Below are 18,840 nucleotides of genomic sequence, written 5' to 3'. Positions count from 1 at the left end.
TCCAGCTTGCCACTCTGAATCAAAATTAATTTTCTAGACAGAAGAGTTAGGAAATAAACCCTCTCGGAATCTCTAGAGATTTAGATTCACTTATTTTTTTCTTGTCTCGATATGCTGTGCATCGGCTTAGGCACTGGGTGCTGGGCAGGCAGATGGCTTCCCTGCATTTGGCATATTTGAGCACCTGTGAAGCAGCAGGCAGTGTGCTGGGCACTAGAGTCTGAAGACAGGAGAACGGCCCTGGTCCTGAGGATGCACAAAGACAAGGAAGGGATGCTGATGAACAATTCAAGTGCAGCATTATAAGCTCTGTGATAGCAAAACGCTGAGGGGGTCGTGGAAATCTCCTCCTCCGGGATCATCTGGCTGTATTTTTAAGGACAATGAACACGGGCTGCCCCTTCCAGAGACTGGGAAATAACTATGTTGAGTCATCTGGACACACTAGAATCAAAATTAGGAAATACACTATTGGCCACTTAAAGCATCTTCTTTTTAAATCAGCAGGGCAAAGTTTATTGGTAAAAAGATAAAATGCACTTACGGTATTTCTCCTGTTATGTTTAGCCATTTAAAAAGTTGATCACTCAACGATAATTTGTGTGATACCTATGCTGAGCTGTGTTGTCACTGAGACATCAGTTGATGCTTTCTGCCTATTAATTTATTAAGCTTCTTTATGAAAGCTCCCATTTTCCTTTCTAACTGGACAAAAATTCAAAGTGTACTAAATGAATGATGCCGTGGATGAAGGCCGTGTCTGAGCCGTCACGTGGAGTGGAGTGTGAGGGGGTGTCTGGAATAGAGAAACAAAGCCGGGGGGGGGGGGCGCTTTGTCTTCCCGCCCACATGGTGCTGTGGGGTGGCCGCCTCCTACCTGATCTCCTTGCTTCCCCCGAATGCCAGCATGCAATCCATCCCCCTCACTGCAGTCAGGGCGACCTTTTAAAAGTGCAAATCAGATCTCACGGCTCCTGTACAAACTGCTAATGGATTCCTGCTGCGATGGAGCCACATCCAGGTCCTGCCGGCCTGGCCCCATCTTCCCCTGGCCTGTCCACGCCCCCTGCTCTGGCTGCACGGACTCCTCCCAGCGAGCGGGGCTGACCCCCACTTGCCCAGGGTCCCTGTGCCTGCTGTGCTCCCTGCCCCCTGTCTGTGCGCGGCTGGCACCTTCTCCTGTCCTCTCCTCTCCAGTATCAGCTCCTCAAGGAGGGCATCGCTGACCTCCATTCTGAATGTATGCACCCGCTGCCACCTTATTTAATTATTCCGTTACATTCTGTATCCTGTGGGGCTCAGCATCGTGGGCCCTTGCTAGTCCTGGAGGGGCCACCCATCCTGGGCTAGCTAATCTCTGGAGAAAGCAAGCAACTGTTGCGAGCACATCTTTGCTATGCAAACCAGAGCCTTACCTGCAGCCGCCTCCTGTACGTGTCACGCATCAAGCCCGTATCCCTGTTCAAATGCCCCGGGGCTAGGTGCCGATGACTGGGACCCCTGGGGCCCCGACACCACTGAAACCATTCACACCGCCCAAGCCCCAGCCTGCCCAGCCGGTCCGCCCATCCTGGGAACGGGAGCCTCCCTTTCTCCTGCAGCCTCCTGACGCGCCCCACATGGCCCTGCGTGGCACGCACACTCTCCTCCTGGGAACTGAGGGTGATCGACTCTTCTTTCGAGGCCGTTTTCTTCCTGCCTGTCATCTTACCTCACCTGATTAAAGCAAATCCCAGGCACATTCCAGAACACCTGTTCCTCCAGGCAGCGCCCACCTCCATCACAGGCCCTGTTTCCGTCCTGTGGGACCCCATCAGCAGCTGAAAGTATCTTGTACTTTGTTGGCTTACTTTTTACGTATAAATACCAGCCTCAGTTCCCCATGAGGGGACCTGGTGCTACAGGTAGGGGACCCTCTGTCTGTTCAGCACCCCTGGAGCTCAGGCCAGAGCCTGGGACAATGGGCGCTAAGAATTCTCACCTGAATGAAGTTTGTACATACTGGCAGGAGTGTGGTGAGAAAATCAAGTGAGGGAATGTTTGAGAAATCACTTTGAGAGTTCTAAATGCCATACAGTTAAAATGGCGAGGTTGCAGATGGCTACCTCCGGTCTCTAAAATCAGACATTCCGTGCAGCATCACAGGCAGGCCTTCAAGGGGCTTTATGGAAGCACTTTTACCCATTTTACCACACATGAGGCCCAGGTACCTACAGAAGTATGCCACCCTCTCCTCTGTCCTCGGGATTGTGCGCCGAGCTGGCCCCTCAGCCTGCATTTGCCCTTGACCGCTTCAGCCTGGCCTCGGTGGGAGATACACAGAGGTGCCATGTGGCAGGCAGTGAGGCTTCCCCACGCCTCTTCCAAGGGGAGACCAAGCAGAGGGAAGGCCTCTCCCGGCTCCTCCTCCTGGGGAGGGTGGGCAGCAAGTAGCCAGGTTGGTGTCTGGGGCGCCTAGATGAAGACCTGCGGGCACTTCCTATACACCGAGATTTCTCCTGTGACAGCCTTGGAGCTGCAAGGCAGGAGGGGGTGACATGCTGGTCCCTCCGTGACCCATGGCACTAAGTACATGGGAACAGGGCACTGGAACACACCAAGCCTCTAGAGAGAGGCGCTCGCGAGGAACCAGGGAGGCAGCCTGGCTTCCAGCCCTGCCCCTGCCTTGGCTGGCCAGCTGTCTCCTGGTGTGTCCCTGGTCCCTGGACTTTTTCTCCACCTGTACAACATAGTGGGTTTCTTGGTGCTTTCTACCCCTGAGATCTGACATGTACTTTATTTTTTCTTATCAGATGCATGAAATTTGCTGATCTGGTGATTCAATCTCTAGGTGATACATGACATCTTTTTCTCAATAGATTAACTGTACTTTTAAGATCTCTCTTGATTCAACAGCTTAGTCTGCTTGCTGTATTTTTTAATTTAATTTTACTTTTTAATTGTGGTAAGAACACTTTGTAAGAGGTCGACCCTTGTAAGCAGTTTTTACGTGCACAGTGTGCTGTGGTTAAGCACAGGTGCCATGTCCGGGGGCAGAGCCCCCGGGGGTGCACATTTGGCTTGTGTAACTGAAACGCTAGGCCTGTAGAATAGCAACTGCACGTTTCTCCTCCCCGACCCAGTCCCTGGTAGCCACCTTCTACTCCATTTCTATGAGACTGACTATTTCAGGTGCCCACGTAAGTGGCCCCATGCAGTATCTGTCCTTCTGTGATAATATGGCAAATCCACACAATAAAATATTATTCAACCTTTAAAAAGAAGGAAATTCCAGTGTTTTTTGACTTGGGATCTGAGAGGTCTTAGGAAGTCCGAGGAGCTGCCATGGGCTGTGTGCGGATGAGCTAATGAACTGGGGGCCCCTCTCTCCGCGCCCCATTCCTGCTTCCCACCACATTTATGTTCTGTTTGTATTTGGGTTACAAAGTAAGAAAGGATCCTGCAGAGATGATCTGAACACGATGTCTGTCTCGTTTCAAGTGTTTGCTCTACTGGTTAAACATGGGTCAGATGAAATCTTTATTTTTCATTCAAAATTGAAGAAAAATATATAATGCTTTCTCATTGTCTGACATGGGACAGGGGCTGGGATCTGCCTTTCTTCACACATGTGTGGGCAGCACACACCAGGGACAATATCCACCAGGGACAATACCCAGGAGAAATGCCCTGGGCAACTCTGTCCTGGTAAGCAGACTCAGAGAAAGGCCCTCGAGCCCCACTTTCCCAAGTGGCAGCACTCCACAGGGCAGGGGAAACACGTGAGGCTTGTTGGGGAAGGGTTAGTATGAGATTCCACTGCATCCATGGTCTCAGCCCTGCTTCAGCCTTCTGGTGCTTGACCAGCCCCGAAGAATAAAGTGGTGTGTGCTGCCCAAACGGATTTCCTCTTGGAAGCAGCCTTGGACGCAGTCTCACCCATGCTTCTCTAGAGGAATTAGCGATGGGTATTTACTTCTACCCACTGTCCTATTTGCTGCTTTTTAAATAAAGCACATGGTAAGTGTTTGAGTTCTTGAAAAATTCATTTAACCGTGCAGACTCCAACGTGCACTGGGTGTTGTTTTTAAAGCCCTTATTGATGCAAAATGTTGGATAATGTTTATGGACAAGTCACATGTTCAACAAAGGATTTGTATCTAGAGTATGTAAGGAACTCTCAAAACTCAAAACCAGTCTAGTTAGAAAAACCAAAAAGAGGACTGACATTTCATCAGAGGATATCTGAGGGGTAGATTAGAATGTGAAAAGATATTCAACTTCATTCACCATTAGGGACGCAATACAAACCACAGTGAGATATTGTTGTTTCTATTAACATGGATAAAATAAAGAACAATGATAAAACGAAGTGCTGGTAAGAATGCAGAGAAATGATCTCTCCCACCTTGGGTGGTAATGTGAACCGTACAGCTTCACTGAATGGTTTGGTAGCTCCTCTTAAAACTAAAAACTTAAACTGGGCTTGACATACAACCTAACCATTGTACTCTTGGGCATTTATCCCAGAAAAGTGAAACTTTATTTTCACACAGACGTGGTACATAAATGTTCACAGCAACTTTATTTGTAATAGCCCCAAACTGGGAACTACCACATGTTTGGCCAGATGAATGGCCATGGAACAGTGGTCAGCAGCAAATGGGGATGAACAATTGATACAGGCAGTAAGTAGGATGAATGTCCAGGAAATTATGCTGAGTGAAAAAAACTAACCGAGTCAAAAAGATATATACACCACACGATTCTTTTTGTATAACATTTGTGATATGATTATGAATATGGGAATGACCTTATTACAGAAATACAAACAGATCAATGGTTGTCAGGAGTTAGGGGTGAGGGGGAAGGAGTAGGTGTGGCTCTAAAGGGGTAACAGGAGGGAACCTGGTGACGCACAGTTAGAAATCTTGACTGTGGTGATGGTTATGTAAAGCTACACACGTGATGAAATGTCACAGAGCCATACAACACACGCAGCTGAGTGCGTGTGTGACTGGTGAGCCTGGGAGAACTCAGGGGACTGTACCAGGGTCCGTTCCCTGGTTGTGGCTTCATCATAAAACCACACTGGGTTTTAGTTTACATGGTATAAACAAGATGTTAGCCTTGGCGGAGACTGGGAAAAGGGCACATAGGACCTCCCTGTCCACTTCCTCCTCTGAATCTTTAACTATTCAAAACAGAAAGCTAAAAAAGAATACTGAAGTCTAAGAGCAAAGGACTCAAAAAATGGAAGTAACTGCCAATGTTTACCAGAAAAGTTTTATGGAAAAAATTTATGAAAAAATGTACAGAGGGAACACTGGGCTGGGCCTGAGAAGGCCTTGGATTTAGTCCTGTTTCGTCTCTGCGAGCAGGCTGGGCCTGGGCACGCGCCGCACATCCTTGGGTTTGTCTGCCTATGGACACAGTAGGTTTGCAACAATTGCTCTATTTTGAACATTTGTTGTAAGGATTCGTCGAGCTACTATATATAAAGAACATTTTGTAGTGCCAAGTGCATGGAAAATGCTCAATAAATGTTAGTTCTTCCATAATATAAGTTATAATCATGATGTTAATTTAAACTTACACATACAGAATAGAAAACACTGACTTCCTTTACAGAGAAGCTGGCTGTGTTTTTAGGTTTCAATATTTGAGGGGCCATTTGGAAGATTCTCAAGCATAATTTTACTGTTAGAGCCTTTGGCAAGGGTACTTACGTGTCTGCATGTGTATGTACTTTGGGATATGGGAAAAATGTCTCCTAGTTCAGCCTTTTCCATATCAGTAGTTCCACCAAAGGGAATTTGCAGCTTCCCATCACTGGTGTCTGTTTTCTGCAGGATACCCATGATGGCCAGAGGTTCCTCCAGGTACTAAGCAACCGTTGTCATAGAAGTTACTAGCTTTACCCACTGTGCACCAATGAACGCATTTCCAGAAAAACTCTCAGTTGAGTGATAGCTTTTAATAACTTTCCCGTACCATGTGGGACTCTCTTGATAATAATGCTTGGAGAATTAGGTGGGTGTTTTGGTGGTGTGGGTTTCACTGCATGCCAAACATTTAACTGTGTTAGATACCGGCCTGTTGTTTCAGAGTTTCTGGAAACTAGCCACCCAGGTGCCTAACATCGGTTCCCTTTAAGTCTTTGATGAGATATTCAGAAATGACTTCCACTTGGGCAGATCCGGCTCAGTTTGTATTGCTCTGCCTGTCTAACTGTCATGCAGGCAGGGGGCCGGGTGGTGGGGCATCTCTCTGACATTCAGTCTGCTGCTCATTGGCTCTCCTGATCTGGTTGGAGTGGATCCCCTTACATTTCTTATTTAAGCCCATAAGCTCTGCTTTGACTTTGGTTTTGGAATTCTAGACCTGTGGTCTCCGAATGAGAGACGCTTCCGTATGTCTGGTGCGCACCCTTCCAGTGCCAGGGCGGGAAGCTCATGGGCTCATTCCTACAGCCTCACTAATGCAGTGACCCAAGGTGCTGACGGGGACACACAGTCAGCTCCTGGAGGTGGGGACCCCTGTTTCTGGTGTTCATTGTGGAAATCTGCACTGGCCTGGAGCACCCTTGGCTGCTTGATTATTGCAGCCCTCTCCCCAACTCATGATACCTGCAACTCCCTACTGCTGCTTGGTTCTCGATTTCCAAACTTGCAGCGTGGTGGCTTTGAATCCAAGCCCCTCTCAGGCCCTGAGCTATTAAACTCCTTTCTTTTCTGCTGGAAACATTTCCTGGTCGCAAAAGATATTCAGACTCATAGATTCCCATCAAAGCCAAGTGATGTATGCTTTGCCCCTTTTCTAATCCTCTCCCCCTCCTTCTCATACTTCATGCTCATTTGTATGACAGTTTTTATTTTCTGTGTCTGAAGCTGCGCCCCCTCCCCAGGGCTCTGCAGAAAGGTGCGACATAAGAGCGCAGAGGACTGAATTTGCCAGGTATTGATCCCGTGAGACAGCAGAGCTCCATTTGACAAGAGAGCTCTACCCACTAATTATTCACATAACGTGAAAAATAAACGGGGCTTGTTAACACGGATGCTATTAGCATGTTAGCTTACCTCAAAGCCATTTTAATGATGACTGAGTAGCAATCAGATCCTGCCTTATCAAGGGGCTCTGTTGCTGTGCATGTTGCTGGTCCTTAATGGGCTGACATGTAAGGGTGGGGTGTGAGCAGGACGTGACACAGTTTCGTTTCTGAGGAGTTGTAACAGGGCATTTAAAATTTTATAACTAAATTTAGAAGAACTAGCTTCTAAAACATTCTTACGAGATGAGTCCCCTCACATAAATAATTCAGCTAGTCTTAATTAAATATTCTGACTGAGGTTTTGGTCGTTTTCTTTTCATTTAGTTTATTGTCCCAGTTTGCAAAATGAAGAGCATTTAAAAAAATTAAGTTAGTCTCTCTTACCATTCAGAGAGCTTTTAAACATTTTACTTGAAATAGAGACTTCCTAGCTTAAATTGATGTTGGTCTTGGGTTAACTATTTCTATTCCGTGTCAACTAATATCGTCTTGAACTGAGTCACCAAGATCGACACCCCAAAATGTAAAAAATATGTGCTGAGGTAAAATATCAGAGAAAGAGGCTTATTCTAAATACACAGCAAAGATGAACTTGTAGGATACATCCCACCCTTCTTCTCTTTTGCTGTCCTTGCCCTGCCTATGCCAGACGTTTTGCCACACCTTATTTGATCCTTAGGACATCTCTTTGAGTTTGTATTATCCATATGTGGCAGATGGGGAAGCTGAGGCCAAGATGTTTCAGTAACCTTCTGGAGATGATTGATCATATCTAGAATTTCCCAACACATAGCCTGTGTCAGATGCATTTGGGTTCTGAAATGCATACTCAGGGGTCTCACCCAGAGCTCCTAAAGTTTTGGGGTGGGGACCCATATGTTTTCATTTTTTGACAGCCTCCCTTGGTTGTTTGTATAAACATCAATGTCACATCACCTACACCTACACCATAGCTGTATGAGGGTTCCTGACCTGCATGAATTCTGCTTGTGGACCAGAACTGAGTTGCCTGAGGGCGTCTGTATATTGGAAATTGTTGAGAGAATGGGAGCAATGTAGCAGATGCCGAACAACACAGGGGGTAGGGCTGCCAATGCCCCTATAGTAAAAAAATCCCAGGATGACTTCTGACTGCCCCCTATACTTCACTACTAGTAGCCTACTGTTGATGGGAAGCTTTAACACGAACTCAATTAACACGTATTTTATGTTATATGTGTTATATGCTGTGTTCTTATAATAAAGTAAGTGACAGTAAAGAAAATATTATCCAGAGAGTCATAAAGAAGAGAAAGTACATTTACAACACTGCATTGTATTCGTTGAAAAAAATCCACACATTTCAAACTCATGTTGTTCAAGGGTTAACTGCGTTTTCTGTCCTGAGATTTGAGACCTCAGATTGTCTTGGTGCCTTTTACCTTTGATGGTCTTTTACTGTATGAGTTACTCAAGTTCTCTGCTGATTTCCTGCTTGCTTTTGACTGGTCACAGCTTGTTTGGATCCCATGGTCTCTTACAGCCCTGTCTTTGCAAGAGGCTCTGCCACTACGTATTAGTCCACATCCAGTAAGGAAAGCACCGGAGGCCTGTGAACAGAGGGAGACGCACGTAGGGAATGGGCTGCACAGATGGCGAAAGACCAGGAAAGTCAAATAGGACAGGGAAGCAATCAACCCATAAGGAGCAGCAGAAAGATTAGCAACCACATGGTCACACTACGGTGTCCTGCCGTGTCAGGGGACAACCGGCGGAGGCAGAGGCTGGGGCCACGTGGCAGGTCCTGGGAGCATCTGGGGAGAGAGCTTCTGATGAGGGCTCTGGGCAGGAAGGAGGTGCTGGTGATGCGGCCTGAGGCGGAGTGGGGGTCACGCCCGGCTCCCCCTCCTGTTGCACGTCACTTCCCACGAGCCCTCTCATTGGCCAGATCACCAGGAAGCTGGCTGGCAAAGCAGGCTGACGGATGGAGTTCCTGACACACAGGGCAAGGGCGGGGGCGGCTTCAGCTTGGCCACCCCAGTCCCGTGCCGCACCTGCAGACCACGGGCGCCAGGACTGGGCCCCTGCCTGCCCCCTTCTCTTACCTTCCAGGACTTTCCACATCCCTTCAGCTGTGGGCATGCGAGCTCCCAGCTCCCTGGCCGGGCAGGGCGGGGCCCTCCTCATGGTCTCAGGGCCCTACCTTGTGGCTGCAGAGAGGGAGGCGAGACACCAACCTCACCTTCCATGGCAGGCGTGGTAAGTCCACGTCCTTATCCCAGGACCCATGGATGCGAGGTCACATGGGGAGGGCGTCAAGGTGTAGATGGAGCTAGGGTGCTGGCAGATGGCCTTACGCAGCAGGAATCCTGGATTATGGAGGGGAACCTATCCTGTAACCCAAGGGTCTTTACATTAGAAGAGGGAGGCAGGAGAACAGAGCTACGTGACCACAGAGTGTGATACGGGACACAGGCCGCCGTTCAAGTCCCCTGGGACGGGAGCCCCGCCTAACGGACCCGTCTTATACAACTGTTTTTTTATCAGAAGGAACCAGACCTCCAACACAGCTCATACTGAAAAATAAAAATACAAATAATCTTTAAAATAAGAAATTTTAGGATAATATTCTTATAACTTGGAGTAAGGGGGGCACTTGCTTGAGTAGGACTAGCAGCGCAGACCCGTGAAGGGAGGACTGGCTGTCATGGGCACAGACGGATGTAAGATCTCTGCACATGCACGGAGACCGCAGAGTGAGTAGGCGCCCCACGGCGCCCACAGGGGGCCGGGCAGACAGCCTCGGGGTCGGGCTCCAGGGGCCTGGCGCCGGGGTGTAGGGGCCGTGGACACGAGTGGCCCACGCGGAAGCCAGCGCCCGGGGGCGGCCTGTAAGGCTCTGGGGTTGTGTTTTGCTTTGTTTTTACCCACGGTTCTCAGTTCTTCCTTGACTTCTTCGGCTCCAAAGTTCCATTTTGACTTTCCTGTTGTCCTTTTCTGGTTTTGTTGAGCGGTGGTCCCAAAGTACGCTCCAGCAGTCTCTGTTTTAGAGAGAACATATGGAGATTATGTTTATGAACTAATGACATTTTTATTCACTATTCCGTTAGTGCTCTAAAAATGTCTATTCTGGTTTTGGGTGTAAAAGTTTTATATGTGCCAAGGTTGTTAGCTGTGTTATTGAAGTTCTTAAGTCTAATTGAACCCATTTCTGAAAAATGTGTTTCTGCTTTTCCCAATTTCTCCTTGAATTTGCGTATCTTTTGCTATAGATCTTGATGCTTTATTATGTGCCTAGGGATACATGACTGTTGTTATTCTTGGTGAATTATTTCTTCAATCAGAAGAAAATTACTTCATTGCCTCCTTTAGGAATGTTTGCTTTGAAACCTGTTGGTGCCGCTACACCTGCCTTCCCTCGTCAGCATCTCCTTGTGTCTCGTCTCATCCTTTATTTATTAATGTCTCCTGTGCCATTTGGTTTTGGAGGGGACCCTTGTAAACAGCATACATTTATCTTAACCTGCCAGAACATGCCTTTTCAGGGGGGAATTTAACCTATTACAATGACTAATATGTCTCAAGTTATTCCAGTCACCATATTTTTAGTCTTCTGATTAAATTATTATGGAAAACATGAGTTAATGGAAATAAGAGGTAAAACTTTCAAATTACTAAAGGAAAGAGAAAGATTTCCACCAGCCGGGGAAGCCCAAGGAGGCACAGAAATCTGCAAGGAAGGCAGCACGTCACACAAAGTTTGCTCTCCCCTTAGGACTGTCTGCATGCTTTTCCTCCACTGAACATCCTTTGCAATTTCTAGGAGCCACTAGAATTTTAGTTGCCGGTGTTTTTTTCTTTTATTAATATTCATTCAGAAGTGCATGCTTCAATAATGCATTAATGATAATGCTTGCATCCAACTCACTGACACTTTATCAGCTCTGCCCAAATGCCAAGGCAGCCCCCACGGCCGAGAGGTCGTTTGCAGCGCCTCCATGGTGAGGCCGCATCGTTCGTGCCGCCAGCAAAATAGATTTATGTATTTATTTCACAATTTTCTAGGCGGTGTCAGTGAAAGGTCCTAGTGATGGAGCGTATTTTGGAATTGGTCGTCCGTGATGGTTTGTTTATTCTCCTATCTGCAGATTCTTTGTTGCCTATTAATTTTTTTGTTAATATGCAGCTTAATCTGGTGTGAATGAGCTGGAATCTGTAAGAGTCGACGCCCCATTTCCTCAGAGGAAGTATGGCCCCGCTGGGGAGGACACACCGACAGGAAGGCTTCTCCGCCAGGAGCTGGTCAGGGGCCGGCAGCCCTGCCTCCTGCTGAGGCTCCCAGGGCTGCGGGGCCTCGGGCTCCTGTGGACCCCTCCCTGGGCTCAGCAGGTGCAGCACACAGAGAAAAGGCTGGCAGGACAAGGAGAACAAATGCCCACTCTACCTAGGCGATGACAGTGTCCAGTAGGCTCCCAAACCTGTTTCGAAATGTGTACTTTTCTGGGCAATTATACTTTGCCCAGTTAAGAAAACACTGGGTTGAAGAAGGAGGCTTAGCCCCGAAGGTAGCTGGGACGGCCCTTGAACCGAGGACCTAATCTGATGACTCCCTCTGCTGCTAGCAGAGCAGAGGTGCTGGAAGAGAGGAGAGAAACCCTGTCCAGGAGGGCTGGGCACCTGGGTGCAGGGGTGCACAGAGGGGGCAGCAGGGCATCAGCTGTGAGGCACAGGCTTGCTTCTGAGCCCCAGACAACCAGGCAGGGAAGGTCCTGCCAGTCACAGGAGTGCATCGTCCTCCCTTTAGAGGGAAATGAAGGTTAAAGTGAGCTCTCCTGGGGGAGCGTGGGAGGGATGGGCATCTCTCCTGTGTGAGCCCAGGCCCAAAGTCGGGGAGCAGGCCACCCCTCTCAGGCTGGCACTGCTCAGGCTGTGCGTTTGCACACACAATGTCATTCTCACCTGTCCACCTCCATCGTCTTTGCACTATCCAGAAGTTTCTCAGAGATATTTCTGTGCTGGCATCCTTCCTGTTTCCCAGTGACCTCTAGGTCATGCTCACTCAATACCTCTCTACCTTGAGGGGGATTTAGAGGGCGCACATGCAGGCTCAGACCACCTTCGTGGACCGGAAAAGTGGCAGGGTGCAGGCGGGTATGGAGTGGCATCCGAGGGGGCTGTCGGGGGAGACCGAGGGCGTGATGCCAGCAGGTGATCTGTAACTTGGCAACTGGGAGGCTTGGGAGAAGACAATGAAGAAGATGCATTCCTACCTTCAAAGATTTTCCAGTCTTGCTGTGGAGACATTAGCGCCCCGGATCCTTGGCAGGCTCAGTGCGCCAGCGTTGAGCAGAGACAAGCTCAGCGCCGGGCGAGGTCTACACCCTGCTCTCCCTCTCAGCCTCTGTGCTCCTGGCTGCCTTTCTAGGAGGTCCCCTTGATGCTTCCCACCTCTCAAAGGCAGGGACTCATTCCATGTCCTCTCTGGAAATCTTTTCAGACCATACTCGTCTACACCAGCAATCAGTCCAATAAATATCTTTTGAAAGAATGCTTCTGTGTGCTGGCATTCAGCCACAAACATCCAAGCCTTCCCTCGAGGAGCAGATGTACTCCTTCCTCTCCTAAATGGCTGTGTGCTTGTGCTTTTACCGTCCTTTGGCTCTGACACAGACGAGTATCACCCCTTGACGCAGGTGCACCCTGTCAGCCCCTCCCTCGAGGTGCGGAACTCTCCCAGAGCTGGCGTGAGTCAGCCATGTCTGCCACCCGTGCCCTCCCCTTCTCTGCCCCGGATGCAGGGCGGCTCCCTGTCTCAGGCTTCGCTGCTCTGTGCCAGCGGAGGCTTGGCACATGACAGGGGGAAGGCAAGGAGTGGGGGTCTTCACCCCCTTTCCGTTTCCAGCAGCATCTCCGGGGCACTCCTACTCTTGTGGGAAGTCCCCCCGCCTTGCCACAGTCCTGGCCCAAGGGTCTGCCTTCCCCCGGGGGCAGGTTAGTGCCCGCTGGTGCTGGCGTCTGGGCTGCCTCACTGCCCCGTTTGGTATCTCTGTTCTTCCAATGCTTGTATTAATTTCCTGTCTAAATTCCCTTTGTTTGAAATCTTACCCTGGGTTCTGTTTTCTGACTGGATCTTGACTGATAAGTGTTCATCTACTTCCTCAACAATTCATTTATTAATAAAAAAAACCTAATTGTGCTGATTCTGTGTGCCAGGCACTGTGCTGGGTGCCGGGGATTGAGAAATAAAAAGAGAAGTAACCAAATACATATCTGTCACCTTGAAATTCAGTGACTGAATTTCAGTGTGAGGGACAGCATTCCTGCCCGCACCCCACCCAGCCCCAGTCACTGAAGCTTGGGGGCATCTCTGGCTTATGACTGCAGGACTGAGCCTGCCCCGGGGAAGAGTATTTCAGAGGATGGTCAGCCATGTTTCCTCTAGTGGCTGGATGTCAAGTTCTTAACTGGACTTTAGTTCTGGCTCTGAAGTGGCTGAATATGGTGGTGGGAGCTGAGGAGTTAACCTGACCTTTATGCAAGTGGCGTCCGGCAAGGGTGGCGTCCTGCAAGAAGTAGATTGCTCCGACATGGAGAGCCCATTCATGGTCCACCTCTGGCATTTTCAAGAGAACAAGTGTTCTAAAATTCTTTTGTCTTGGAAGAAGGAGGTTCAGCATTGATGCTGAGCATTTCTAGCAGCCGATGCCCTGGTATCCAGAGTAGAGAGAAACCCTCGGGGTAGCTTTGACCCAGTCAGAATGCCAAGTACCACTTACCAGCCAGCCTCCGTGTCTTACCCACGGCAGGAGTTCCTGATGGGAATTGATTTCATAAATTGGATTAGGGCTCCTCAGACGCTGCTCCGTGCTCTGAGCCACGAGTCTATAGGCAGAGCGCAGCGCGGCCCCCCACTACAGCTCTGCACTGTCCTCGGACCACTTGGTGGATTGGTCAGCATTTATCAGCCTCTGAAGCCCCATGCCCGGAAGAGACATTTCCCTGGAATCCAAGGCTTTAAGAGCTTAGACGAATGCTCGATGCGATGGGTGGGTGATGTCTGAGGCTGCCAGGCCTCTCGGAGTCTCTTTGACTGAGTTGCCATGTAGCCTAGTGCCCTAGATGATGACAAATGATGCTCCCTGGGAGTCTGAGCTCAAAGTCTTTCTCAGTCTGGTGAGCTGGACAATTTCTTTAGTGTAGAACAAAATTCTTAATATTTTTTTTGAGGGGAAGACCTAGACCCATTGAGGATGTGGTAAAAGCTATGGACCCTTTCACTGGAAACATGTATCTGCACAGTTTTGCGCACAGTCTCTCTGACATCCGTTGGTCCCCGGGCCCAGATCAGTATTGTACGGCTGTGCTGTGCTGGAGAAAGCAGAGGCACTCTGTGGTCCTGTCGGGCAGGTCCACGCCCTGCCTCTGGCCTTTTGGGGCCCACATTCTGCATACACTGAAGTGCAGCAAGGCCATTCATCCATGGCCACTGTGCCAAGGTCTGTGCTCAGGCAAAAGGCCTGTCTTCTCTGTGGCAGGGCTTCCTTTTGGAGATGGCAAGAAGCAGGTGATGTCTGGGGCCTGTTCCTTCACAAATGTTTCCATGCGGCTTCTATTCCTATCACTATTAGAAAGTTCCTGCCAAACTTTCTAACAGCCTCATCTTCCAGAGCTGACAACAGATATTTTATTCTTCATCCTTCACAGCCACTTGGCAGCATCTGCCCCAGCTGGTCGCTCCTCCCTTGAAATGTTTCAGTCTTGACCTCTAGAGGGTTTGCTACTGCCTCCCTGGCCTCTTCTCCTCAGACTCTTTGCTGGCTCCTTCCCAGCTGCCTGCCCTGTAAGTGTTGGAGTCCTACAGCTTCATCCTGAGACCTATCTCGTCTCTATCTGCATTTATTCTCTAGAAAGTTCCATCCAGTGCCATGGCCTTCAAAGTCCCCAGGATCTGATGGTTTTGGTCTGACCATGGCTCTGGGTTCTGATGCATATGTCCAGCCACTTACACTTGAATCCCTGCCTGGGTGAACCAGCATCCCAGAATTGATATTCCCAAATGATGTTCATGATTGCAGTAAGATGCCATTTTTCTGAAGTGGTGGGGGGTGCGGGGGGAACTGGAGAGAACCAGGGTAGGAGGTGACCAGTTATTAAGCTAAACATTCACAGAACACCCTTAACTTTTTCCTTTTCCCTTATCTTGACCACCCACTCGATCTGAAAATCCAGCAGAGCCCCACCACCAAAATAGATGACGATCCCATCGTCTTTCCCCATTTTTCTTACGCTAGACAAGCCACCTTCGCCTCTTACCTGGAGGGATGCAGTAGCCGCGTCACGGGCCTCTCTGCCTCCTCTCTACACCATCTTTCACCAGCAACCAGCAGCTTTTCATAAACTAAAATCGGACTGCATTACATTGCTTGCCTTCTAGAACTTACCAGGGCTCCTCATGGTCAGGAAGAAGTAAATCTCCCAATCCAGGCTCTGTGGCATCCATCGCCTGCCCATCTCACACTCTCAAATTCTGCACAGTGTCGTAGCTAGGCTCAGTGGGTTTCTTTCTAGTTTTTTAAATATGCTAGGCTCTTCTTCTGGTCTAGAGAAGGATTCTAGAGAAAATGTGACACAAATTAATTGATTTTCATGCGTATGCTGCTTTCTCTCTCCAATCAGATTGCAAGCTCCTTGAGGCAGGGGCCCAGTTTTATGCTTTTCGTCCTCAACATCCCCACCTGGGCCTCCAGCCTCCTCTTCGGTTGGCACCTGGGCCAGTGTCTCTCACTACTTCATTTAACAGACTGTGTTGTGAGCACCTACTGCACATTGAGCTCAGCCTTAAGTCCTGGGAATTTAGTAGACATGAGATGCTGGGATTGTTTCCCTCTTAGTCTAGAAGTAGACTTGGCTTGGTGAGAATGGGGGTGAGGGGATCCTTGCCATAAAGTAGTAAAGGTGAGATGTGTCAAAGCAAATTTCAGCTTGCGTAGAATTTTGTCATTCTAATGAATTTTGAAAACTATCACAAGCTACCTTTATTGCTCAGGATTAGTAACAGACTAAATAGTGCCTTCATTGCTTGCAAGAGGAAATATGATTTCCCAAAATGCTAAATTCACTCCTAGGCTGCTGTAGCTGAGAGAATCAAACGTAATGGAAAATAATGATATTCCTAACCGGAATAAACAGCAAGTGAAGTAAACCCTCATCTCCCTTCCCCCACGGTAAACATCTTCCATTCAGAGTTTTGCCGGAGACACAGCAGACCAATAAATCAAAGCATATCAAAGGAGAAAGCATTACTCTTTTAGGAATAGACTCTTCCTTCAGACTTAAACACAACTACAACATGTTAGGGGTGAGGCTGCTTGTGCCCACGTGTTGTATTCGGCATGGAGAATCTACCTTACATCGTTGTTTCAAAGCTTTTTCTTAAAAAATTGCAAACCAAGCCTTGCTAGGTTATAACCCAAAGCTTCCTTGCTAATGCAAGTGGAATTAGCTACCAGGTGTAAATATTGCCTAGAAGCGTAGCTTGTAGAGTGTAGTGAGCAAGCATAAGCAATCCATGTACATTTTAAGCTATTCATTATAGAGAGCAAAGTAGCCTGGCCGGTCTGAGGTGGAGCTGGGATGTTCTGTGCTGGTTAAAAATCATAAGAGGCTTATGGAAATGAATGACATGGTGTTATTTTTAAAAGATAAATTTTTTTCCTTTTCTGCTCAAATAAGAATAGAAGCAGGAAAGAAGAAACTTGGGCAAATCCGTGCTCTGTCTTACTGTTTGTCGAGGGGGAGCCTGTGGTGGAAGGCAGTGCCCGGGGCCTTGTGGCAGAAGCCCCTGAGCCTGGGGAGGGTGCAAGGTGGAGCTCATGCCCAGGGCCAGAGGCCATTATTCCTACCGCAGCAAAAGGGCGCAGAGTAGCAGGACTCCTAACATCCTATCAGAACCACACATTGCCACAAACGATCATTGTAAGAGTGCTCTTTGAGGGCGCTGCCAAATTTCCAAAAACTCGACAAAGAATAGCTTTATCCTTTAAAAGCTCTAGGCATTATCTCAACAATTTAAGCCAAATCAGTTTCACTAGTTTAGGTTTTGACCAAAACTGGTATTAGTTTACCTTAAAACAACTCAGAATGACTTTTGTCTGCTTCTAAGTATCACATTTGCCCTCAAAACCTAAGGATTTAGCACCGTGAAGGCACAGGAAGTGCAGCGTGATGGCCGCTACCAGGGAAGCTCTAAACGGGCAGGTGCTCCTGTAGCTGCGGGGGGCCTGGGCGGCTCTCTCGGAGGGTTTGCGCCGAAGGGGTCAAGACTCAGACACATGGATTCAAGCATCAGTCAAGCTACCTTACAATCGTACATTCCATACAGATTTAGCTGGGAATTGAAACAAGCATTTTATTGAAGCCTGCAGTGAAAACTGGGTTAAATAATTAGTGCTTTGATTTCAGAAATGGGTGGAAGAGTGCCTAAATAGTTCTATTTAGGTTTTTTTCTTTAAGTTAATTCAGAGGTCTGTACTATTAATTACTTTAGTGTCAAGTCTGTAGGTCAGATGTACAACTGAATGGGAAGGGTTCCAGTTTCTAGTCCTGGGACTTGCAATTAGTTGTTCTCCCCACTATACTCAGCAAAGTATAAACTACATCCTCAAAGGTAAGGCTGATTTTTTTACTTGCATTGAATTTAAGTGAGCACCTCCTAAGGGCTAGGAGACCATAACTCTCATTGCAGGCTGAGCCACTTCCAATTGTGGGTAATTATTTCTCTTCATGAGCTGTCAGCATCAGTGAAATTGGATAATGTCCTAATTATGTCCTGGCAATGTTAGGATTGTTTATTAAAGTTCCTTGTCCATTTTCACCATTGTGTGAACAGGGTGTCATTATTAGGTCTGTTTCTGCTATCACCTCATCTTCTGTGCACCTCGTAAGAGCTCAGTGTACATGCACCCTAACCATCCAGGAAAAAATCTACACTCCAGCTTAGAGAACTGTAAGATGATCCAAATGTCACAGCAGGTCCCTGTTTCTCAGTGTAACAGAAACAGGGTGAGGTGATGTAGACCTGAAGGTCACCCACACACAGCTGAGCCAAGTCCCCGTGCTGCTTTCCACCCCTCCCATCTGATTACATGAGGCGGGCGTGACCTCTGTTTCTTTCTGACACATTGTGACTCCAGTATCGGGGCAGATCATCTAATTTGGTGGGATATTACCCTGCAAGATGAATCATGTGGCTTTGCTTTCCTCCAATATCCATTCACCTGCACAAAGACCGTCAATTCACAGCCCATTCTGGAGGCTACCTGGCAGTCCTGTCAACGTGAAGCTGGAGGCTGCCACCTGTCCTGCTCCGGAATCCTGGTGGGGTGCGTTCCCTGTCCAGCCTCATGGGTGAGCCCTGCCATTACCAGTCCTGGGCCTCAGCAGTGACTAATGATGTCATTTCAAATAAACAAGGCAGGTGAGCTTTGCATGCAGGCTCCCTCCCGCACAGCCGTCTGTCTTCCTCTCCCCTCCTCTCTCCTAACAGTCTCCCCTCTGCTCGAGAGCTGGCTCACAGCAGCTCCCTCGCCCTGGCCTGCGGAGCACCTTCTGCGCTGCAGATGAAGCAGTGGCGTGGGCTGCTGCCTCGGGGGAGGGGCTCTCAGCACGGACTTGCTCTCAGTGTAGTGCTGATATCTTTCTATTCCTAATTCCTCACAAGGGGACTGGCTTCCAACATCGATTTCTAGATTTCTTAAAAAGCCTCTCATGACAGGCAGCAAAATAAAAAAAAAATAGACAAATGAGACCACATAAAACTAAAATCTCTGCAT

At 48.3% G+C, this 18,840-nt stretch overlaps 1 long non-coding RNA gene across 3 annotated transcripts in view; it reads left to right on the top strand.

The window, feature by feature from the left end:
- The first annotated feature begins 8,788 nt into the window (after nucleotides 1–8,788).
- Nucleotides 8,789–18,840, top strand: part of LOC108402100 (uncharacterized) — a 101,184-nt gene continuing 91,132 nt past the window's right edge. For all 3 annotated transcript variants that reach the window (XR_012132033.1, XR_012132034.1, XR_005056255.2), the window contains exon 1: nucleotides 8,789–9,268. This is a non-coding gene — a long non-coding RNA (uncharacterized lncRNA). The remainder of the gene's footprint in view (nucleotides 9,269–18,840) is intronic.

The sequence above is a fragment of the Manis javanica genome, chromosome 6, assembly GCF_040802235.1.
Source record: "Manis javanica isolate MJ-LG chromosome 6, MJ_LKY, whole genome shotgun sequence".
NCBI lineage: Eukaryota > Metazoa > Chordata > Mammalia > Pholidota > Manidae > Manis > Manis javanica.
This window is presented reverse-complemented; position numbering and strand designations above follow the sequence as displayed.